Below are 25,254 nucleotides of genomic sequence, written 5' to 3' on the forward strand. Positions count from 1 at the left end.
ACAACCCTACTGATTTATATGTAAAAGGAGGACGGTGGAATGCCTGAGTGTGCACAGGTAAATATAGTGGGGGAAATCCATCTGGATCAATATCCATCCTATATTACCATGATATATTATACTGTCAGTGTCAGTACATTGTCATCTATAGGCTGGTGCGTACAGAGGAATTACTACTACCACATTCAGCGGATTACAAACATCAAGTCTGACCTCTACAGGCTGGTAATTGCAATCAATCTACATTACTAGTGTACATGGAATACAGTACTGACAGCCTGAGCACACAACGCCATCATTTGTGCTCCTATCTGACTATCTCATTGTTGCGGTCTGCTGGATTTAGAGAAATAATGGTGCTACTAAAGGTCACCTTAAACAAGGACCAACTCATTTCACTTCATCTGATATATCTTTTACTAGCAACACATAGCCCTCCCTCTCTGGCTCTCCAGCACTATCTATAGATACCGATCATAAATTACAGATCTCTCATGTAGTCCACAACACTGCTATAATAAAAGTGGGATTATGTGGTTTTATCACGTGTCAGGGGTCACAACCATGCCAAAATGAATTCAAGTCATTGTCTCCTGAAAACGTATCCAGCTAAACTATGAATAGTCTTTTAAGGTTTAGCTGTTCATATTTGTATTTAGTGGGGAAAGTCAATGTTGAACAGGGAGGACCTGTTGCCTGACTGTCATTTTAGTTACTGCACAAGGGTAGACACTGGACGATGCGTAAGCGGTAAACTACAGTGAATTAAGGTGGCGATGTGCATTATATGACCGCTAACCAAACCTGCCAACTTTGAAAGGACAGAATGTCCATTTATTGTGTAAGAGCTTGTCCTGTCTCCTGGATACAGATATCAGGGAACACATGGACTGGCATGCTGTCATTTAACCACTGAATCTTTGCACTCATGGTAGATAAGCCACATCGCCCTAGAAATTTGTCAGTGGTTTATCCGCCGATTCCCTATTAAGAACATATGCACATTTAGCAAAACCAAGCATATATATATATATGGAAGTAGGGAGGAATAGCTTCTGTCTTAATCCACATTCCAATCACTTTATTGACAGACCCGTATTTAAAGGGAGTCTGTCAATAGGAAAATGGACATCAAACTAATAACAGTACCATGTAGAGCTGCTTCTACACTTTCCAAAGAGATTCATCGGTACTATTCCGTTATCGGGCCAGCAGCAGCGCATTTCAGCACCAGCTTTCGGGACAGCAGTTCAGTTCAGCAGCGGGAATTACAATGACATCCGAGGACTGCTGGCCCGATGCTTGTGCCCAGTAGCCAGTACATCAATGACCCCCCCTCCATCTCCTCCTCCTTCCAGTGCTGCCCCCCAGCTCTCCTTACATCTACCCCGTACCCTCTCCCCGCCACATGACTAAGCCGATGCTGGCCCGATGATAGAGGCCGTGCTTGTGTGTAGTAGGCAGTACATCGATCGATGCCCTCATCCTCCTCTTCCTTCCAGTGCTGCCCCCCAGCTCTTCTTACATCTGCCCCGTACCCTCTCCCTGTAATAGGCCTCACCGTAAATCTTGAGCAATGAATGCTACTAGATAGCCGCCGGACGCTGCAGAAAGTTTGTCCCTCCGGCTCGCTGTAGCTCACCGTTCCTATAGTCGGCGTGTTTCTTGTCAGGGCCTGGATTGAGCCCCGGTGTCTTTCCTTTCGGTCTCGGTACTAGCGCTGAGGTGAGGCCTAGTCGTGTGGCGGGGAGAGGGTACGGGGAAGATGTAAGGAGAGCTGGGGGGCAGCACTGGCAGGAGGAGAAGGATGGGGGAGGGGGGTCATCGATGTACTGGTTACTGGGCACAAGCATCGGGCCAGCAGTCCTCGGATGTCATTGTAATTCCCGCTGCTGAACTGCTGTCCCGAAAGCTGCTGCTGAACTGCGCTGCTGCTGGCCCGATAACGGAATAGTACCGATTCATCTTATTCTGCATTGCAGCTCCATTTTCATGAAAATCAGCATTTTATTCTTAGACAAATTAACTAAAATGGGGCTTAAGGGCATTTGTCTCCTGCTTGGTTTTATTCTCTGTTTTAGATAACGGCACCTACCTGCTGCTCACTTTGTCATACTGTATCTGCAGTTAGGGCAGGAGAAGAGATGCCCCTAAATCACTTTTCAGCTAATTTACCCGATAATAAAACAGAGATTTTCATGAAATTGGAGCGTCAATGCAGAATAGGCAAGTGCAGAATCAATTAGTTTGATACAGATTTGTCTGCTGACAGACTCCCTTTAAAGAAGTATTCCAGTAAATTAATTTTTACCCTCCTTTTTGAAAATGGACCAGTGTATAGTACAAGGATACTGAATAACACTGGCAGCATTATTGAATGTGCTACCCTCTGAAGCATTGACCGCTGTGACTCTGATGCACACAGTGTAAAAATTTCAAAAAAGCAAAAATCACAGTGCAAGTCTATGGAAGAGAGATCGAGACTCTAATACACTTGAAATGTCAGATTGACCTCCTGGTAGAAGAAAATCTGTGTGCATCAGAGGAGCAGAGCTCAGTGATAGGAGCTCATATTGTGACAACAAAGCTGTTAGCTTTACACAACACACAACCTAATTTTAAAACAGTGGGGGAAGGCTTGTTGGGTTGTTTTTTTGTTTGTTTTTATTAGAGTGTTTCTAAAAAGAGGTTTGCCCATCTCTGCAACTTATTCCCAATTCACAGAATAGAGGATAAGTAGCGCATTGGGAGCGGAGTGATCCTGGAGACCTACACTAATCACAAGAACGGGGGTGTTTGAAAAGGTAAGCCCCCACTTCATTCACTTCAATAGGACCTCCATAGATGGCTGAGCACTGGCTATCTCCAGTGAAATGAATGGAGACAGGGAGTGCCTTTCTGACTATTCAGACTGAGGAGCCCTGACCCCTGAGCTAACCCCTTGTCAAGAGGGGACAAGCCCCTTTAATACCCACAGCGATAAATAGGATCTGTTGGCAGCTCCATCATACTGGAATGGGTCCTGTTTTAGCACAGTAATGCACAGGAGAATGAAGAATAAAATTGTAGCTTAAATGCTAAATTCCTCCAAAATGATTGTCCAGGGTAAAGTCTAAGCTTCAACGGCAGTTTCTAGCAATGTAGTCTTGTTGGCAATCTAGTCCATGATCAATAGTGTTTTCTAGGAATATAAAGATAGCAGGTTCTCACTATCCTTGCACTTTACACATTCATAGGTCTGCCACTATGTACAATTTTAAAGATATGCGACATTTTGCATTTCTAATAACTGGACATAGCTTTGGCCTATAGCACAACAAAGGCAGAATAAATTTGGCAGCCTGATGACAGCACAGCATTGTTATCACGCAGGAGAAAATCACTACAGTATCTCCTAATAATGCTCAGGACACAAAAGACTAAGCTGTCAAATGACTGAAGCAAACTTTTCGGTGGCAACTCCATTACATAATTCGGCTGTTTGGTTTGCTGATCATCACCACAAATACGTTAACAAACTGCCCATTGTCCACTGGCGGCATCTATTCTGCTCCCACAAACCTACAGCAGAGGTTCCCATAGTTACCCCGCTTGTCTATTTACCACCTAAGCGATCAAAGCCAGCATGCAGCACACACAATAAGCTCTGCCAGGCTTCCTACAGGGTAAATGCCCAGCCACTAATTAACTAATATACTTCTGCATATGGATGCAGGGCTCACATTCCCCACTCCAATAAACATTGCCGTCACTGGGGAGTAATGACTGATGATAGGAACATTAATCATATTCATCTCAATAGACATTAAGTACTGGATACAGTCACTATTCATGGGAATGTATGCTGTGCATTATACTAGATCCACACACCCATCTTTACTACAATCTTCTATATGGATGTGGAGGTCTCAAAATAACACACAAAGCAAGTCACTTCATACACATTTTATCATGTAAGGAAGAGCCAGGTCTCGTGGTAAAGTTATCAAATATTTATCAGAATTGAGGTAAATTTCAATTCCATGTTATCAAACAATGTTGGTATTACACAGTAGATATTGACGGATGCAAAGACTCTTTTAGGTAGGGGTCAGCTTGGACATTACTATAGTAGTCTTGTGGTGATCATAGTTTACATTTTGTTATCATTTACAAACATGCAAATGTTATGGTGTTTGGATTAGGAGAGTGGTAGGGGACACCCTAGGGTCACAACCTGTTGCCTCCAGGAATTACACATTACTTAGACTAGGATTTATACCTTGTATTCACTATAGTGTTAGATCATCGCTTTAGAGATTCTTTCAGGCTTAGCAGGGGCGTAACCAGGGAATGTGCCCCAAGTGCTGTGCCAAGGGGCTGCTGACAAACTTTGTCTGGGTCAGGGTATTTCTTAGATACAGGGTAATAAATTGGTATACACATCATACATAATATTAGCCTTGTGTATACAGCAGGAGCAATACAATAACAATGCAGAAGAACTTACACATTAGGATGAATACTGACAATCTACTGATGGCTTATTACATGATACCAAGTATACACGTCCACGTATCAGGATCACATAATATAATCCCAATCTGACACATTTGCATGAATTATTGCTAAACAGGACAAACTATGTAAATTCTGCACTTTCCCAACACGCCATTAGCATAATGTGGGATCAGCAGGGGAGCAGCAGACAATGAATTCCTGTCCCCAGCAGTCTCCTGCTAATCCTGAGCAGCACAAGTGGCAGAGCCCTGCCCGCCTGCAGCACATGTGCCTCACCTCAGTCATGGTTAGCATCCCATAATCCATCCAGTCCTATGTAATAGAAGGTGGCAGTCCGCCGGGGGAGGTGCTGCCTGCGCTCAGGGCTCAGTAGTGACCGGCATCCATCACACTCCTATCCTGCACTCGGAGACTTTCTTGCTGGGACAATATGAAGTTGTGTCCTCTCAGCCTATGAGAAGTGAGCGGCGGGGAGAGGCAGCCTCATCACCAGCTCTGCACTGCCGGAGTGTCTACAATGTGAGCGGGCCAGCCGCGGCCGGGAGGACAGCCAATCCGCGCACAGGGGGCGTGGTCTACTGCACTGAGGCGGACTGAGGGATTAACCAGCTGGGCGCTGGGGGAGGAGTCCTGTCCGTTGTCCACATGGCTGAGCTCAGCCTGCTCCTCATACCCGGCGGGGCAGGAAGGGTTAATACGTGCCTGTTGTCTTCTCCACACAGCGCACTGCTAGGCTGTCATGTCAGCGCACAGAATGGAGCTCTCGGGCTGGAACCCCCCCAAGTAATTCAATTATGCAAATATGAGAATGAAGGAATTAAGATAGCAGAGTCTGTGTTATCTGTACAGATGGAGGGTCTGGGGTTATCTCCCGGGGCACTTCACCACAAGAGCTGCCCCGATACAACTGCTCAGATTGGATTGTTTACTCTCCTGCCTGGATGAATACACCATGGTTAATGAACACAGCACACCTTACCTCAGGAGGGTGGATATACTCTATATACTATACTGTATACTCTATAGTTAATGAACACAGCACACCTTACCTCAGGAGGGTGGATATACTCTATATACTATACTGTATATCTATATACTCTATACATCTGTATACTGTGTGTATACTATACATATATACTCTATACTATACATCTGTATACTGTATATATACTATACATATATACTCTATAGTCTATACTATACATCTGTATACTGTGTGTATACTATACATATATACTCTATACTATGCATCTGTATACTGTATATATACTATACCTATATACTCTATACTATATATCTGTATACTGTATATATACTATACCTATGTACTCTATAGTCTATACCAGTGATGGCGAACCTTTTAGAGACCGAGTGCCCAAACTGCAACCCAAAACCCACAAAATTTTCGCGGAGTGCCAACACGACAATATAGACTTAATACTATGCGGATCCACAATTGCGGACAGTTACTGACCAAAAATTACAGTCATGTGGGGCTTTACAGAGCTTTCAATAATACAAACAATGTTGTACTGAAATGTAAAGGTCTCGGCATTTGGTACTTTGAACAATTAATTTTCACTATTTACATCGCACAGGATCTGTTTTATAGTTACCGTGTAATATTCTTACATCCTGTACTAATATCACGTCTGCTATAAAACAGATACTGTGTGATATAAATAGTGAGGGGACCCCAGACAGTATTATATGCTCTGCAGTGGGCCCACCACACAATATTATATTCTCCACAGTACCACAGTAGCCCCCCAGTGTTATATGCTCCGCAGTAGGTGTCCCCCCCCCACAGGATTATATGCTCCACAGTGGCATCCACACACAGTATTGTGTGCTTATAAATAGGCCCACCCCCCAGTATTATATGCTCTTTAGTACTCCCCCCAGTATTATAAGCCACCCCAGTATTATAAGCCCCCCCAGTATTATACACTCCCCCCAGTATTATAAGCCCCCTCAGTATTATACACTCCCCCCAGTATTATACACTCCCCCCAGTATTATACACCCCACCCAGTATTATAAGCCCCCCCAGTATTATACACTCCCCCCAGTATTATAAGCCCCCTCAGTATTATACACTCCCCCCAGTATTATACACTCCCCCCAGTATTATAAGCCCCCCCAGTATTATACACTCCCCCAGTATTATAAGCCACCCCAGTATTATAAGCCCCCCCAGTATTATACACTCCCCCCAGTATTATAAGCCCCCTCAGTATTATACACTCCCCCCAGTATTATACACTCCCCCCAGTATTATACACCCCACCCAGTATTATAAGCCCCCCCAGTATTATACACTCCCCCCAGTATTATAAGCCCCCTCAGTATTATACACTCCCCCCAGTATTATACACTCCCCCCAGTATTATACACCCCACCCAGTATTATAAGCCCCCCCAGTATTATACACTCCCCCCCAGTATCATACACCCCACCAAGTATTATAAGCGCTCCCCCCAACATCATATACACAGTGAGCCACTCTCATACTCACCCCTGAAGAGCCACCGGCATCCACCTTCTTGTCACTGGCGGCGGTGATGACGTCATCGCGCCCGCGTCGGGGCAGAGGTCAAACTCTGCAGCCAGTGTAGGCCGCGGTCGCGCGATCCGCGGCCTACCCTGACAGCTTTCAGCTGTATGTGCATTTGCACATACAACTGAAGGCAGTGATCGCTCATCAACGGGGAATCCTGTACCGGATTCCCTGTTGGTGAGCGATCCGGGCGACCGCACGCGTGCCAGCATGGAGGGCTCTGCGTGCCCTCTCTGGCACGCGTGCCATAGGTTCGCCATCACTGGTCTATACTATACATCTGTATACTGTGTGTATACTATACATATATACTCTATACTATATATCTGTATACTGTATATATATAGCCTATATTTATATACTGTAGACTGCGCTAACAAACGTTTTCTTATTGTCCAATACATGCCCCTTTTTTAGAACAATGGGAGTCAATGGGGATGTGCATACGTTTATTTTTTATCTGACTATTTTAATGGACCATTAAAAAATAGGACAATAGGATCAATAACTGTCAGTTAAAAACTGATGACAAACGGACAGACGGCCAAAAACCTGGTTAAAAATAAGTCTGGGTTCATGCCACAAAACCCACATAAAAATGGTGGAGGGAACACTTGGGTGGACAACAACCGGACCATATTATAGAGTTTTGGGGTCCACGGTTTTCCTCAGACACGAACGACGGAGACCCAAACATTATTGTGAGCCTAGTATAAGTGATGCACTGATGAAAAACAGGTGTTTAAAAATGGAGGAAACTGTCACGTTTTATGTCCTTTGCGTGCATGTAGCCTTGGTCTAGCATTTTTATTAGCATCAAAAAACATATAAAAGAACAAGTTGTGTGTTGTTACTCAATGTCTAATAGTACCTTTAAGTTCGCCTTACAAGTTAGATTTTAGTTGTCCAAAATTGGATGGTTCATTCATTTCGGCCAACAAACAACCAGAAATCTGACATGAGGATGCTGAATGACACAGACTTTAGTCTGCCTAAGGCCAAAGCCCATAGGTGGGGACGAAGCTTCTTTTGTTGCAGATTTTGCTGCAGTTTTTGGAGCCTAAAGGCTGGAGCCCCACGGGACAGAAACGCAGTGATTTACCCGTGGCGGGAAAAATCATGGTGTTTTACAGTCAGGGCAAAGTGGATGGGATTCTAGGGAATCCTATGCCCACTATGCGGTAAAAACTGCAGTGCAGATATGCCGCGATTTCTAAATCTGGCACAGTTTTGGAAATCACAGCACATGAATTATATCTACGGATATGCCAGCAGTTTCCCCATAAGTATAATTGATACAGAAAGTCCATGGACAAAACCTCTGCAAACTTTCTGTCTAAAGCGCTGCAGGAACAACCGTGATGCATTGCTGCATTGTTTTTCCTATTGTGTCTTTTTGCTGCAAGATGCCCTGTGGGGCCTTAGCTTCAGTCATGCTCAAAACTGCAGCAAAATCTGCAAAAAATAAAATAAAATAACTGCTTTTCTGCAATGTGGGGTGTCAGCTTAAAACAGACCATCCATGGTGTTGGGCAAAGTATTTATGTTTGGCATGAGCGACCACTTTTGTCAGATCATCTGCCAACATGTGATTACTCAACTCTGGTTTGTTTTTGTTTTGTTTTTTTTAAAAAACCCTCCTAACTGCCCCTTAAATGGGCCGTTTAGTTGTTAATGCCGATGGTGGGATTGTTTATACACCAATTGGACAGCTGCGTGATGGCAAACCAAAAGCTGTGTATGACCAGGGTCACACACTGCTGAATTTCCAAATAAATATGTACATATGAATTATCAATTTTATCAGTATTAATATGAATTACATAGTTCCGATCTAAAACTTCCAACATACATTAGTGGAATGGCTTCCAAATCCATCGGGGGTGTCATGACTCTCAGTTGGCATCAGAAGTATTAGGCAGTTGGATTTCAGTATACCCAATCTTATGGTTTCCAAAGGATTTAAGTCACCACCATAGGTGTCTGGAAGTGGTTTATTCACATTTCCCTACTGAGAATGTTGACTGGGGCAAAGGGTTCATGTGTTTGGAGAGTACAGAAAGAGCATTAGACTGACATTTATCTAATGTGTATAGCTTGTCTTATTTTCTCAAGTGGATTGTAGAGCAGTTGCGAGTGTCAGTCCAGGCGTACTAAAACTTTACCCATAGATCTTCTACACAATTATCAGTATAGTTCATCAAGTTTAACAAGGCACAACAAAGGTCACAGTCTGTTTGCAAGTGATCCCTCTGCTGTGTTTTAACCTAATACATCAAGTGGCTTTGTTTGCTGTCTACAGAATAGTCGTAAAATGCACACTGCCCTCCCAACAAGATCATTAACCTGAACTCCAATACTTCTGCAGAATTACAGCTCTGGAGGAAACATCTCTGAGAGTTTGGCTTATGTAGACTCTTAAAGAAAGTCCAGTAAGCAGTGATTCCCATGCATAATATTTGTAAATGTCTTCTGTAGGCCTTGTCCAACGTTGCAGAAAAGCTGGTTTTTTTGTCGCAGAGTGTACTGTGTTTTTTTTAAGCTAAATAAATAGGAAGTTCTTATATTTCTCCCTTCAGCTAAATTCACGCCTGACTTTGGCTTAAAAAACCAAAGCAAAATTTTCAACAAAAAAAATCAGCGTTTCTGCAACATGGGTCCTTAGCCTTAATGTTTCTTTTAAAGGGGTTTTAAACATATCACCTAGGTACAGTATAGGTACTAAGTATCTGATCAGTGTGGGTCTGACTGCTGAAACCCCTTACTAATAACAGTGTCTCGTGTCCTCTCGTGTAAAGTTTGGCTATTGCCATTCCATTCCTCTCTATAGGAGTGATGCAAAAGCTAAGCATTGCTTCTGCAGTCCTATAAAGGTGAAAGGTGTAGAAACATGAATGTTAGAACACAGCTCCATCCATGGGGGGAACATAGGATCCCCATTCTTGTGATCAGTGGGATTTTGGTAGAATGGTTCAACCTCACTGTTAAGAAACTTATCACATATTATGTGGATTGATATTTTATAACTTGGCATAGCTCCCTTAAGTAGGAGTAATTACGGAAAATGATATTTAAGTTCGATAATACCTACCTTTAGTTATTTGGAAGCCTTATTGTAGGTCTTTTCTCATTGTGGCTTTCTTATCTAAATTAAGGGTTACTGTTATCTAATAATGTGGTAACATATCAAGAGTTATCACAAGGGAAACTGCAAGTGGTTTCATCCTTTAACAGGCTCATCTCTACTGAATACAGCACAGTTGGAAATTGTTCTCTAGCACTCACCATTCCTGAGCAATAAGTGCTGTTTGTTTTCCTGATGTGCTAACTAGACTCTGTAATGTTAAGTGGGCAGGGTCTGGCAGAAGCAGCCAAGTGGGTGTGACTCAAAGCTCCAATCAGTCGCAAACTGTGACACCACCCAGTTGACATTAGAGAACCTAGATATCATATAAGGCACCAAACCAACTGCACTGATTACTCAGGAATGGTGGCAGCATTTTAATTGATGAAAAGAACTGGAATTGGTGGATGTAGTAAAAGATCTGCTTTAAGTGTCCTCTCTTACCATGGAATCGGTGAAGAAGAGCATATTCAAGGGTGAAAAAGATCAAGTTGAAGATGGTGATAAGCTCTCTTTAAAAGGGTGAGTCCTGTTTTTGTCTTTATTTTAAACAGTTTGCTGCACAATTCTTTATATATCTCACTTAACTCCATTTCTAGAACAGTGACCGTTATATTTAGAAAAATTGCTTTTTTTGTATTCCCTGTATCAGCAAATGTTACTTTTTATTCACTTTACACATTGTAAAATGTTTCGTTTCTTTTGCATTGGTTATTATAACATGTTAAGTTAAACCCCTTAATCTGAGACTAAACTTCTAGAGCGGCATTATACCTACATTCACAGATATTAAATAAATAATGCCGTTCTTGGCTCACATGGCTTGTGTATACCGTATTTTTCGGACTATAAGACGCACTTTTTTTCCCCAAAATTTTGGGGGAAAAGAAGGGTGCGTCTTATAGTCTGAAGGTGGCGCCTGGCATCCGCTGTAATAGAGAGGCGGAAGCCGGCAAGTGATAGACGCCATTACAGGTGCCGGGGCCTGAGACATCTCTGCGCTCCTCTGCCCTGCTGGCTTCATGCAGGGCAGAGGATCGTAGCAATGTCTCAGGCCCCGGCGTCTATCCCTCCCCGGCATCCGCCTCTCTAGTACAGCGGATGCCGGGTCAGTATCCGTGGCCCCTTCTCCCCAGGGGCCGGTCCCCACCGGCCCCGTACCTGTAGAGTTGCAGGCCGGCTCCTGCGCGGCGATATCGCAGGAGCCGACCTGTTCGGGTGACAGCCGGGAGCCTAATGAGGCACCCGGGCCTGTCACTGCTGTATTAGTATTGCGGCTGGTCTCTATGACCAGCCGTAATACTAATAGACAGAATGTCCCATAGACGGCAATACAGTTGTATTGCCGTCTATGGGACTTGCGATCAAGCGACCGCAGGTTCAAGCCCCCGGGGGGGAATAAAATAGTTAAAAAAAAAAAAAAAAGCTTTAAAAATATGAAATAAATAAAAGTTCTAAATCACCTCCTGTTTTTTTTTCAATACAAGGTGATCTAAGCAATAGATATCCCCCAAAATGGTATAACTAAAAAGTACAGCTGGCCCCGCAAAAAAAACGCCCTATACATCCCCGTACAGCTGCAGGGTCACCTGTCAATGTGGCCTTGCAGCTGTTGCAAAACTACAACTCCCATATATTAAATATTTTACCAGTTTTTGCTTCAAAATTTTTTTTCCCTATTTTCCTCCTCTAAAACCTTATAGTCCAGTGCGTCTTATAGTCCGAAAAATACGGTACATTATGGGTGTTCTTTGTTCTGTGTATCCAAGAATAAAATGTAAGCTTTTTTTTTTTTGTGTGAAGTATTTGGCAACGATCTAGACTTTCGTTATTGTAACGGTTAATATCCAAAACATTACAAGAAACCCAAATCATTTAGCAGCTTTACACTGGTATGTGTGGGTATAGATTTAAGTATAATTTCCTAATATTAATGTTTTGTTAAAAAAGGCAATTTTACACCTCTTTATGTTTTTAAAGGGTAGACTTTGTTTTTGTGAGCTTATGCTAATATATTAGGACATAGGGAACCTATACTTTAACTGCATTCATGTAAGTGCCAGAATTTGTGCACTGTTCAGACCTCAGTAAAGAGATACAGCAGAAGAAAGATCCCCAGATTTTGCTTACTAAGCAGCTTAAGTTATATCGCCTTAGGCTACTTCAGACTATGGTGTCTGGCCTATGCTCCCCTCCCAGGTCAATTTTTATGTTTATTTTCTACCATATTTGAGGTAAAAGATAGATGGTATGTCATGGTTAAGGTTAAAGGGGCTCTATCAGCAAAATTTTGCTGTATGAGCCCCACATATGCGTGAATAGCCTTTAAAAAGGCTATTCAGGCACCGCAAATGTTATTTTAAACCTTCCCCCCATTTTAAAATAAAACCATAAAAACATATTAGTAAATCATACCTATCGTGCATGGTGGATGGTCCTCCACGGTCCGACAACGTCATCTTGCTGTCACGCCTTCCTCTTCTTTCTTCTTCCAACGACGTCCTCCTGTCCTCGCTCTTCCCTGCCTTCATCTTCTTTTCTTCTGGAATGAAGAAGTTCACGAACGTACTGGGCATGCACAGTACGCTTGCATAGTTCTAAGGGGTACTTAGAACTACAACAAAAATAGCGCCGGTGTGTGCGCAGTAGCACTCCGGAGTAAGCGCTACTGCACACGTGTAGGAACATAACCCGCCGAAAGAACAGAAGATCAAGGCGGGGAAGAGCCAGGACAGGAGGACGTCGCTGGAAGAAGAAAGAAGAGGAAGGTGTGCCAACAAGATGACGTCAGACCGTGGAGGACCACCCAGCGTGCATGATAGGTATGATTTACAAATATGTTTTTAGGGTTTTATTTTAAAACGGGGGGAGGTTTAAAATAATATTTGCGGTGCCTGAATCGCCTTTTTAAAGGCTATTCACGCATATATGGGGCTCTTACAGCATAATTTTGCTGATAGAGCCCGTTTAAAGATTTCCCATCGTAGCCCAAGAACTTCAAGTTCAGGTCCTTTTACATGGGACGACAACTGACCCTAACAAGTGCCCATCATTAATATAAGTCAAAAGCTTTTACACTGGACAAATGTAGAGATGAGCAGCTGCAGGAAAGATTATTCATAACGTCTGGTCATACAGACATTCATTTCTATTATTGTCAGCAGGACATCCCCTGTTTACATGGGGAGATGTGATGTCAGCAAACAAGCATTTTTGTGTTTGCACAAACAAATCAATAAACTGGATTGTTCTTGTGAACATTCATTCCTGATGATCCATCTATGTAGAAAGCCCCTCACAGGCAATTTTTCTCTAAAGGGGTTATGTGGGGAAATAAAAAGTTTCTCAGGGTACTCACGGCATTGGATAAGTCTACTTACTAATATATGCTTGCCCCCATTCTTAGGCCTTATTGACACGAAAGTGCATTTTTTCACAGACCTAACATCTGTAAAAAACTGCTGTGACACCCTTTTAATTAGACGGCAGTGTCTTATTCATATGGTCGTTTTGAATGGGCCGTCACACAGCCATTTATTCACATGGCTCTATCTATGTCCGTTGACAGACAAAGATCGAGCATGTCAGGTTTTTTGATGCCTGTTAAAAAAAGATTCTGTCAAAAAATGCCAATGTTTATAGACACATTGGAATCAATGTGTTCTCAAAACAGCTGTGTGAATTAAAGGGGTTGTCCAGGATAAATGGAAATCCCTACACCAAACCTGGGTAAAGTCCGGCCCTCTGACTGATTCAGTCCGGCCAGCACAGCTTTGACTAGGGAGGCGTGTCTGGGGGGGGGGCGTGTCTAGGGGGCGTGTCTTAGTGCCGGCAGAAGATGGAGACATGTGAGTGTGTCATAAGGTACTGAGAGATGTAAGGTGAGATGCAGGGTGGAGAGTGTGTGTGTGTCTATATATGTCTGTCTATATGTGTGTGTCTGTATGTGTGTGTCTATATGTGTCTGTCTGTCTGTCTATATGTCTGTCTATATGTGTGTGTCTGTATGTGTGTGTCTGTATGTATGTGTCTGTATGTGTCTGTCTGTATGTATGTGTCTGTCTGTATGTGTCTGTCTGTATGTGTCTGTGTGTCTATATGTGTCTGTCTGTCTATGTGTGTGTGTGTGTGTGTGTCGCAGTAACTTAGGGGCAGAGATGGAAGGGGAATGTTATACTAGGGCAGAGATGGCAGATGGAGGGGAGGACATGAAACTGGGGGAGAGATGGAGGGGGGGACATGAAATGGGGAAAATAAAGGGGGATATGAAACTGAAGGAGAAATGGAGGGGGGGGGACATGAAACTGGGGATAGATGAAGAGGGCACTTAGACTGGGGGGACATTAAACCGTGGAGGAAGCTGTAGGGCTACCTGTCTGCCTCTAGTTGCCCCCAGTTTAATGTCACCCTCCAGCTACCCCTACGGTTTAATGTCTGCTTCCTGATTTTAATGCCCCCCTCTAGTTGCCCCCAGTTTCATGTCCCGCTCCAGCTGTCAATTTATTGCCCGCCTCCAACTACCCCCACTGTTTAATGTCCCCCTCCAGCTGCTCCAGTTTCATGTCCCTTCTAGTTTCCACCAGTTTATACTGGGGCACCAGGAGAGGGACTTAATACTGTGGGGCAGTTGGAAGGGGACATTATAATGTGGGGGGCATATAGTGTGCAGGTGACTGTAGGAGGATTATACTATGTGGGGGCACATGGAAAGATGATTGGGAATGGGCGGAGTCAACATAGAAGTGGGTGGAGCTAAATTTGCCATGGCAAGGCCCTCTAGTATAGTTTCAATTTCTTATGCGGCCCCATGGGAAAATTAATTGCCCACCCCTGCCCTACACTAATCTTAACACCATCCCCCTCCTACTTTATAAATAACATAATAAAAAATGTATATTTACCCATATCCCCGGGGTGGCCATGTGACCACCCCAGGGACACTTTCTGGTTATCCAATGATGATCGTTTCCAGAAATGAAACATCACTACTAGTCCGCCCACCCACTCACTCCACCATACTTGCCTTCCAGGCTTCTTCCTGCAGGATGGCTCCTTCCTCTTTTCTGACTGCAGCCGCTTCTCCCAGCACTGCTCTGCTGCCAATAATCCACCTCTACTGTGCAGCTCCCATGCATGCGCAGTACAGGTGGATCGTCGGTTGCAGAGAACAGAGCAGTGCTGGGACAATAGCGCTAGGACAGTAGTGCTCGCTGGCAGTCAGAAAAGAAGGATGGGCCGTCCCGCAGGAAGAAGCCTGGAAGGAAGGAAGAGAGGTAAGTATATAATGGGGTCAGGGGCTGGGCTGAGAAAGTTAGGAAGGTCTAGCAGAAAGACAGGGAGAGGGTTATGGGAGAAAGGAAGGTAGGGGCTGAGGTAAGAGGCAGCTTGTGTGGAAGTTACATGTAGCAGGAAGCTGAACCATGTAAACAAATGCAGAAGCTACTAGGAGCTCCCAGAGACACCCCAGAAATCACTCAAAACACTGCTAAAGGTATATGGGTGTATGTATTAACCCATTAAAAGTACTAACAGTCATCCTTTAAAAAAAAAAAAAAAAAAAAAATTAAATACATTTTTTTTGCCCAGAAAACCCCTTTAAGATTTAGGTTTGCCCGATGCTTTACATAAAGGATGAGACTCTTCAACGGAAAAAAACTAAGTAATAAAGAAAAACATTTTACAATGCAATTCTTTATCTAGTTCATTTTTAATGGCAAATTGTTTTTGCTTGGAATCTGGTACATTTAGTATTCTATAACAACTTAGTATTTCATAACATTTCATCTCATATTTTATAGCAAATTTCTAATATGAAATAATAATTTATATTTAATGTGAGCATATAAAGAATATACATAAAGCAGGCCAATGGATTCACAATAGATTTTGTAAAATAAAATTCATGTAATTTCCTCTTACGGATATTGCCCACTGGAACCCAAGCCAGAGAGGATTTGTCACCTTCTTACACAATATATGGAAGTGGAAAATCAGTTATACTGTGAGATAGTAAAAACAGATAATGGGTTTATGCATCATTAGTCTGTCCATAGTTATTTCCACATTTTAACAATCCGCCCTCATATCATTTGCTATGGAACAATCCTACCCACTGTGCTCACTAACAGTGCCATCCGGGTGCTTAAGCAAAAGGTTTCAGCTGCTTCTGACCTGTATTCATAAATTCAATATTTCATCGGATAAAACACAATTCAGTATCTATAATGACTTCATTACGCCATATAATATATAGGAATATAGGAAGGATAATCTAAAAGGGAAACGCATAAAAATATTTTTGAGAGCATGTATGGAATCATAGAAGAGGGATGCCAATACTTCATATATCTATCCTATTTTATTGAATTAATATTAACTTATATTTTCTATATTTCACATTCTATATGGTCCAGCCTCTGCTGATAACAATTCTGCTGTCTAAATTTCTCATGTATTTAAAATATTCCAAGTCTCTCTACATGTCTATTTGCCTACGAAACATGGTTTTGGTGGCATTAGAATCCCTTTAAAAAAAAAAATACAAATCGGGGGGAAATTTGCATTAGTAAGCAAAGTCTTTTAAATATGTTGGAAAACTCTGCTTAAAGGGGTTGTCCAGGATTTTTAAATGTATGGCTTATTCATAGGATAGGCCTTAAAGGGGTTGTCTCATAACAAGGATCCTATCTATACTGCTAGTTTGTGTGGATTTAAGACTTTTCCTAAATACATTGCTTTATCAAAACTGCTTTGTTTGGCTGCTATCTTAATTTATTCACTTCATTGTTGACACTGCATTTCTGTGGTCACTGGGCTTACCTGCTCAGTTCCCAAGTGAAGTAGCTGCCTGCTCGCGGGGGGGAGGGGCTGAGTGCTCAACAGCAGCTCTGAGCTGTTTATGTCTGACAAGCAATGGAGCTTCTCAGATAGGGGAGGGGGGAGGTGAGAGCTCTGGCATTACTGTGCTGTCTATCTTCTGCTTTTCCACTTATCAGTCAGTTTAATTGAATTTTGGCTGCTAAGGGCTGAGATAGGGAGTCCTTTACCTCTGTATGTAATGCAAGCTGACTCAAATCCAGCTCTGCTATATCAGTTTCCACATCAGCTTTATACTGTAGTAATTCATTTACAACCAATCCCTCATTACTGACTGCAAGTGAAACCCTGCCCTCCAATGTGCTGAGAAATCCAGGAAGTGAAGAGAGCACACAGCCTGCAAAACAAGATTTATGGGAATACCCCTTTAAATATCTGATTGGTGGAGGGCTGACAGGTGTCCACCGCATAGATCAGCTTCCAATGCCTCTACTATACCTATACTATATACGAAACCTGCAAGAAAGTCACAAAAATGCACTTTTTCCCTAATTCAGAATTTTTTTCCAGCTTCCCCAGTACATTGTACAGAATAATAAAGGGGACCATAATGAAGAACTATTTGTCCTGCAAACATTAAGCTCTCATATGGGTCTGCGAATGGAAAAATAAAAAGGTTTTGGGGTTTGGAAGGCGGGGAGTCAAAAGCAAAAATCAAAAAATGTCACCAGAGGGAAGGGGATAAATAACAATGTTATATGATGGCTTCAATCCTGTACCATGTTTATAGTGCACAAAAACACAACACTGTTATGTATAACAACACTGTACTCGGTAAATGTTGGCTATTTTCACCTACATTAAATTTGATACGATTATGTGACACACATGACTACATCATACATTTACTGAGGCAATGACAGATCTGCTCATCCTATTGTGATCTATTAAGAAGACCAGAAGACTCAGTGGGACTCATCCAGGGGTCAGCTTATAATTAAGATAATGCACGTACACTGAACCCGTCCCGCTGAGCCTTCAGCATATGCACCTGCCTAGGACTATTGGTTTTGTGGTTGTTTCACATGAACAAAACCACTGTAATACAAGGCCAAGAAAGCCCATACATTTCCACTGCTGTTATCAATCGTGCACACTCTTAGTCATTTAGATAGTCTTATCATTTCTACTGCTGTAAAAACACAAGCCCTTATAATAAACTTATGGATTTTATTTTATCAATTACAACAAAAACATTGCAATGTCAAATCAAAGTCAATGTATTCAATACATCTGATGTATAAAACGTCTGTATTTCAATCCACAAACACGTAACATAATATTCATATTTGTATTTGGAGTATCCAGGGATCTAGTTTACAAAACTTTTTGTCCAGGGGCAACACTTGTCTCAAACTGTTAGGTAAGATGATCCGTCTATGACCGAGAATAACTGAAAGAATTCCACCTGCCTTACAAGCGTTTTGCCAAGTTAACACTCATTCACTTTCTCTACTGACCAGGTGTTGCTGTAAAAAACTCATGAACATCTCCCTATATTATAAAAATGAATTTCTGTCTGTCTGTCTGTCTGTCTGTCTGTCTGTCTGTGCTCTAATGCAAACCAAACGACTGGACCGATCTTCACCAAATTTAGTACAGAGATACTTCAGATATCCGGGAAGGTTTAAGACGAGACTCCAACTCGCTCGGACGTACCGTTGCTGAGATACAGCATTTCAAACACAGTGCCCCCTCCCCCCCTTAGCCAATACAAACCTGTAAGACTTTCACTCATATTCCAACTGCAATACACATGGTCACTCCACATACACAATACAACACTGATATCCAAACTGAGATACACGCATCAGAGGATTAGATACACAGATCAGCACACAGTATCACACACCAGAGGATTAGATACACGGGTCTGCACACAGTCCCACAAACCAGAGAATTAAATACGCGCTTCTGCACACAGTTCCACACACTGAAGGATTTGATACGCGCGTCTGCACACGGTTCCACATACCGAAGGATTAGATACACGCGTCTTCACACAGTACCACATGCAGTAGGATTAGATACGTGCGTCTACACACAGTTCCACACGCCGAAGGATTAGATACGTGCCTCTTCACACAATACTACACAGGGGAAGATTAGATACGTGTGTGTGCACAGTACCACACTTTGGAGGATTAGATACATGCCTCTGCACACAGTACCACAAGCCAGAGAATTAGATACGCGTCTCAGCACACAGTACCACATGGGGAGGATTAGATATGCGCGTCTACACACAGTACCACATGCCATAGGATTATATACGCGCGTCTGCACACAGTACCACATGCTGGAGGATTGGATACATGCGTCTACACACAGTTCCATACACTGTAGGATTAGATACGCACCTCTTCACACAATACCACACAGGGGAGGATTAGATACACGTGTCTTCACACAGTTGTACACGCCATAGGATTAGATACACGTGTCTGCACACAGTACCACATGCAGTAGGATTAGATACGCGCGTCTACACATAGTTCCACACTCCAGAGGATTAGATACGCGCGTCTGCACACAGTTGTACACGCCATAGGATTAGATACACACGTCTGCACAGAGTACCACATGCCGTAGGATTAGATACACACGTCTACACACAGTTTCACACTCCAGAGGATTAGATACGCGCATCTGCACACAGTTGTACACGCCATAGAATTAGATACACGCGTCTGCACACAGTACCACATGCAGTAGGATTAGATACGCGCCTCTTCACACAGTACCACACAGGGGAGGATTAGATACGTGTGTGCACACAGTATCACACTTTAGAGGATTAGATACATGCCTCTGCACACAGTACCACAAGCCAGAAAATTAGATACGCGTCTCAGCACACAGTATCACACGGTGGAGGATTAGATACGCGCGTCTGCACACAGTACCACACAGGGGAGGATTAGATACGCGCGTCTACACACAGTACCACATGCCGGGGGATTGGACACGCGCGTCTACACACAGTTCCACACGCCGTAGGATTAGATACACGCCTCTTCACACAATACCACACAGGGGAGGATTAGATACGTGCATCTGAACACAGTACCACACAGGGGAGGATTAGATACAGGCCTCTGCATACAGTACCACATGCCAGAGAATTAGATACGCGTCTCAGCACACAGTTCCACATGGGGGAGGATTAGATATGCGCATCTGCACACAGTACCACACGCCAGAGTCATTAGATATGCGCGTCTGCACACAGTTTTCACTTACTGGAGGATTAGATACGCGCCTCTTCACACAATATCACATGGGAAGGATTAGATATGTGCATCTGCACAAAGTACCACACCAACAAGGATTAGATTAAACACAGTACTACACGGGGAAGGATTAGATACAGCTTTACTCCAGGTAACCATAACAACTGATCACAGGTTTTTCACTGACATCCAAAATGAGATACACATAATCACATTACGCTTATGGACATACACACAAACCATATACAAAATACACCAGTGCAAAATTGGACAATTCTTATGGGGCCAGTACACAAACATAAATTGTAATATACCCGTGCGAAGCCGGGTCCTCCCTCTAGTATTAAATAAATTATAAAGTTCTCAACTTTTAACCAAATCACAACATACAGAACAGAACAAAGTGTAATACAGATTTCTGCCTCGAGGGCTCCATTACACATTGTCCTGTTCTCACTCTCATAGACACTCTCATTGCAGGAATGTGCTCATATATACAGTAATATGCAGGAGTTCAGATAGGTGCCTCTAAAGTGACACATGTCAGCCCATCAAGCAAGCTGCTCCGGAGGTTGATGTTTTCCTCTTCAGATATCCCGTTTTAGGTACACATGTGGTTATGCTTCTAAACTGACCATATATAAATACCAACAAGTATATATTGTTCTGTTTGGCTACAGATATGGTCAGAGAGTGCTGTACTGAACAATATGGTGGACAGAGTGGTAGACAGATATGGAGGTGTTCATACTGTGTAGACAAATTCATAACGTAACGTATACAGAACTAGACTTTCAGTAAAATAAAATGTCATGGATTTAGGGGATCAATAGAGAACGATGATATTATTCACTTCCTGTATACATCTCACTTTGTTTGACCCATATAACACATCACTTCTAAGGCAGCCATTCTCAATAATTTCAATAAGTTTCAGTGGGATTAGGGTGGGATTAGCATAGTGACAGCCCCAGCATTTGCCATCAGTGAAAGATTGGTCATGCTGGATTTTAACAGGTTCAATCTTTCCTGGTAAGCTGTATCTCCTTATGCCATTAACATAACAGAGATGTCGGACTGTGTAATGTTTGTATTATGTATTTATTGGGAAATTTTTATTGTGAGCTGAAGAGCCATTTTACATTATATGGCCAACATTAAAAACATAAATCTGTACTGCAATTTGACAAAAAGTTAGGCTTAAAATCCCCCTCAGGCTGAAAGATTTCTAGGACGCCTTTCACTAAGATTGGCATACTACTGAGGCTAGGTTCACGCCTCCGCCTGCTCTCTTCTGGTGGATTCCGTTACACATTCTGCTTGAAAAATGCATTCCTCTTTGCATTTTTCACTCTTTTCAGGTGGAAACCAGGTGAAAACCCAGTGGACCCCATGCTAGTCTAAGAGGTCCACGGTTAACCACTTTTGTAAGTGGATTAGGTTTCCGTTCGGGGGATCCCTAAGTGGAAAGTGGATTGCTAGGGACAACCCCTTTCCTCGGAACTTCTGCACTTCAGACTGTCCCTCACACACAGTTTGCCATGGAAGCAGCACCAAGTCCCAAAACTTCAAGGGAATCCTTATGGAATCCAAAAGTCTCAAACCAATATCCCAGCAGGGGCAATCCTTAAGCAGCATGGGGCTCTGAAAATGAGTAAACAGAATCCTCTTGTCAAGAAGTTTTCTTAACATAGTCCTGATGATCTCCCACATTGCCAGAGCCCACTATTGAACCACCATCAGAACCAGGGCAGCATAAGCCAGAAGATGCTTGTGTGTTGTGCAAAGATCCTTCACTTGCCCTCCAGTCTCCCATTCCTGGAAGATGGGTCAAAACCATTCCCTACAGGAGAATACCCATGGAAGAGCTCTGTCTTACCAGAGGTTTGCAATGTTGATCTTAAGAAAGGTATTCAGTAGGGATGACCAAATACAACCCCCTTGTTTCCTTGTATAGTAAGTAATCTCCTGCCTGACCAGGTGCAGTCTATTCCTCAATAACAGCTTGTAAGCCCTCGCGAGCAGGGCCCTCTACCCCACTGTGCCAGTTGGTCATTGTTAGTATTATATCTACCTGTATATTTTGTGTATTATACAGTATATAAACCCCCAAATGTAAAGCACCATAAATGGTGCTATATAAACTACTACTAATAATAATAAACAGATGGAACAATTCACTATAGGCCTAAGTCCAGAGAGGTTCTGGCAAAATACAAGCACTAATCAAATAGATCAACAAAGGGAGTAGGTAAGTTTTGAATGGTTTACCCTGTTCCTTATGGTCAAAGACCAACCTTTCCATTGGTCCATTGGTCTACCACCAATCTAAGTGGCTGTTGGGGACTGTTGTGGTAGTTGTATTTTTAAGTCTCCCTATAGCATGTTAATGTTGACCATATTGGAAAACCACAATATGAAAAAAATTGACTTTGCTAAGAAAAACAATATGTTCCTATACAATTATTTCCATCCTAGAAAATATACTGGGTATAGGATAAAGTGCCGCCTACAGCAATATCCATGTTACAGATTCCACTCACCCCATTCCAGTTAGATTCAAGATGATGAAAAGCTTCTGACATACTCTCAACATAAAGGATGCTCCTTCCAGACAACTTGGCTCACCAAAATTATTCCAAGATTGTAAAAACACATTGCATTAATCGTATGTACAATTGGATGCCTGACTGAAATCTTTTCACTTGAGTGGATGGCACAGATTTCTCCAGACAGAATAAACAATACAATGACTTATCAAGAGCACCACTTAGCATGGCTTTCAGAAAGTCATTAACCATTACAAATGTTCAACAGTTATTCCTCTAGACGACAAAATAAACACGCAGCAAGACAAATAAATATACCGCCGAGTGACTGGCTCATATTAACATTTACTGCATTCACTATTAATTTGTAAGCTCTCATGCCCTACTCTCCACAGTAACCTCTATTATTCGGATTGTTCCTCAACCGCTTTCTTCTTGTTCTCAGTTTTTTACATCTGCCTGAACTGATATTTACCTAGGTTTGGAACAGGAAAACATACCAACTGCACTTTAATACAGTCCTATAATGGGGTTTCCATTCCAATAACAAGTTACATGCTATAGTTCAAAAGAGAACGTGTTGCTAGAAAATTACCTATTTTTTAATCAAGTTTTATGTTAAACATATGTATGAAGAATTTTTGGTGAGTTTTTTTTATTTATTATTTTTCAATCTTATCCTATCCTACTAATATTATAAATGTGAAAGTTTGTGGCTTTGGATGTTTGTTACTTGTTCACGCAAAAATGGCCAAATGGATTTGGATAAAATTTGACACATAGATAGTTTGTAACCTTGATTAACACACAGGCTACTTTTTATCCCGGTAAATGACATGGCTTCACGACTGTTATGAATTTATGTTCACACACTATATTAAACTGCTCTTGGCAGCAGCTTATCTCTGTTAATTGGAGATTGCTGATAAAGCCAGGTCTGTTATCTTTCTATGTAAACACACAGCTAACCCTGAGTCCATTGTTTATCTGCATTTGCATATTATTTGATATGCTCCAGGCAGTTCTGACACACTAGGTGGGAAAACACCTTTAATCCAAATTGGCAGTTTGCTAATTTTAAACATGTCGGGGGGGGGGGGGGGGGGGGGAAGAAAATGTAAATTGTTGCAAAATTCTAAAACAATGAGAGCTATGAAGTTAGCCAGAAGTCAAAAGAGTTCTCCTCAAGCGGAGCTGAGGGGGATCATTGTTGCCAACAACACAGTCATGTCACTGCTGAGATGCTGGAACAATCACAGGCACGGTGCAAGGTACAAGTTCAGTGGCAGGTCAGCTTGACAGCTGCCAAAACGCAGGAGCATGCGGATCATCGACACCAACAACCCGCTCATTATATGGCGTCCCAGCGAGCTGCTCAGATGCTGGAACACTCACGGGCACCAAAATTATTAAAACATATGTTTAATATATAAAAATGTGATTTAAATAATAGGTAATTTCTTGGCCAAACTTTCTCTTTAAAAAGTGATTGGAAATGTTTATATGGCTAAGACCCCACTTAGTGAGCCACAGCAGAAAAAATGCTGCGGGAAAAAACAAATTGCAGTTTTTTCTGCAGTGCTTTTCACAGAATACAGCTTCCATTATACATATAGGGAAACTGACAGCATTCCCTTAGATATAACTGACATGGCCTATAGATCAGATCTTATGAATGTGATCATTATCATCATGACCATTACCATATAGAGAGTATCTTTGCAGTTCTATGGCATGGAAATGTATAATAATTGTGAATGTTAGTTAACTGCTCATACACGTGAGCTAAGAGTTGGCCGACCATTTCAAAAGTTAACATAAATGTTCCTCATTCTGCCAAAAATGAGACAGACTAGACAAAAGTTAGACAGACATTCTGAAAATATGCCATATTTATCACAGAGGCTCATATAGAGTGATAAATCTAGTGCATATCTAACATGGAAGTTTATACAACCTTTTCATTACTTTGAGCCATAATTTTAAGACAATTGTGGTGCAATCTACTGTATTTCACATTTACATCACAGCCCCACTTCCGACACCCCCACATATCGAGGAGGTTGTAAGAATTTTATCTCAGAACAAATGTGTGGAGATGTGAAAAGAGCTACATATTTTACTGCATTTATACCACAGTTGAATTGTAACCACAATTGTAAATTTCCCCCTATATGGTTAGCACTGTTGCTTTGCAGCAATGGGGTCCTGGGTTTGAATTCGACCAAGGGCAACATCTGAATGATGTTTGCATGTTCTCCCCATGTTTGCAAGGGTTTCCTTCATGTTCTCCAGCCCCACAAGCCAAAAATATACTGATAGATAAATTGACGCTCTGTAAGACAATTGACCTTCGTGGGTATTGGAAATGAGCATCTCTACGACAGTCACTAACTTCCTCAGTCCACAACG

The 25,254-nt window shown here is 42.3% G+C and overlaps 1 protein-coding gene across 3 annotated transcripts in view; it reads right to left on the reverse strand.

The window, feature by feature from the left end:
• Nucleotides 1-25,254, reverse strand: part of MID1 (midline 1) — a 254,008-nt gene that overhangs the window by 126,552 nt on the left and 102,202 nt on the right. The window contains exon 1 of one of the 3 annotated variants that reach the window (XM_075263949.1): nt 4,777-4,991. The exons of the other annotated variants lie outside the window; for them this stretch is intronic. The gene's annotated coding sequence lies outside the window, so the exon portion shown is untranslated. Of the gene's footprint in view, nt 1-4,776; nt 4,992-25,254 lie in introns of those variants that run through there. 3 annotated transcript variants of the gene reach the window in all.

The sequence above is a fragment of the Leptodactylus fuscus genome, chromosome 2, assembly GCF_031893055.1.
Source record: "Leptodactylus fuscus isolate aLepFus1 chromosome 2, aLepFus1.hap2, whole genome shotgun sequence".
Taxonomy (NCBI): domain Eukaryota; kingdom Metazoa; phylum Chordata; class Amphibia; order Anura; family Leptodactylidae; genus Leptodactylus; species Leptodactylus fuscus.